The sequence below is a fragment of the Bidens hawaiensis genome, unplaced genomic scaffold (genome assembly GCF_021521415.1).
Source record: "Bidens hawaiensis isolate Kalapana, Puna unplaced genomic scaffold, B.hawaiensis_p1.1 tig00015764_1, whole genome shotgun sequence".
NCBI lineage: Eukaryota > Viridiplantae > Streptophyta > Magnoliopsida > Asterales > Asteraceae > Bidens > Bidens hawaiensis.
The window spans coordinates 214,087-215,101 of record NW_027492406.1 but is presented as its reverse complement, the minus strand read 5'-3'; the positions used below and the strand labels follow the sequence as shown (position 1 = coordinate 215,101).

General features: G+C 27.0%; 1 long non-coding RNA gene across 1 annotated transcript; it reads right to left on the bottom strand.

The window, feature by feature from the left end:
* Positions 1–345: 345 nt before the first annotated feature.
* On the bottom strand, positions 346–736 carry LOC143549731 (uncharacterized). The gene is made up of 3 exons (XR_013138185.1): positions 707–736; positions 613–633; positions 346–405 (listed from the first exon to the last, which is right to left on the bottom strand). It is a non-coding gene; the product is annotated as an uncharacterized LOC143549731 (long non-coding RNA).
* Positions 737–1,015: the final 279 nt, after the last annotated feature.

Genomic DNA, 1,015 nt, shown 5'->3' with positions numbered 1-1,015 from the left:
TCATTAACTTATTTAACAATAAATTCATTAGATAATTCTTTTTTCAATTTTATACATTAATCTTGACATTTATGCCTAATGAAAAATTAGTCAAATATAAAAGATGGAAAGTTTTTATTTTCTATTTAGTTTATTAGATTATTTTTTAATTTCACTGGAATAATTTAGACGAATCGGTAATTCTTGACATATATATCTAATTAAAAACTGATTACCTGAAAGATTGTTATTCATATAAAAATGAAATAATTTACATGAATTGTCTAAGCTACATAAAACTAAAAATGATAGAAAATTAATAACTAAAATACATTAGTAATGACCAAAACAAACATAATCAAACTACTCTCCATCAAATACTTTTTCCATGCAATTAGCCAATCTACCAATTTGGGCCGCCATAAACTGAAATAATTAAAATAAATTAATGTTAGATATACTGAACTATTAAAAACAAATTAGTAAGAATTATCAATAGATGAAACAAAGCTTGTGTGGGCAGTCGATGTATTTGTAAGTAGACATATTTGGACTGAGTGAGGCCTTCCGAACAATCAAAGATTTATTCTCGGCAAGCCAAACATCATGCTTAAGAATGCAAGGCTTCCTTACATAGGCTTGCATTCTGTTGCCCTGCAAATTATTATTAAGATTAGTAAAAAGTTGTATGAACAATATAGTAAATTAATGAATGTGTTAACAATACCATTTCGTCTTGAATAATCATTTCGATGGACTAATCTTGCCCGGGCTTTGAGTTGTCATTCAGCCGCCAAAATTTCAAAATACACACCTTTAGGATACACTCACTGTTAATAACATTCAAAACAATAAAAAAAATACGTACCTTTGTACGAACAATAAAAAATTTAACCAATAAAATTAATAAGAAAATGGAAGTAATAAAAACAACAAAAAGTAAAAACCTTCGCACAAAGGTAATCGTTTTTAATAAAGAGGTTATGATGGTGTAAGGATTAGGCTATCAAATATACGTATTTATACCAAATGAATT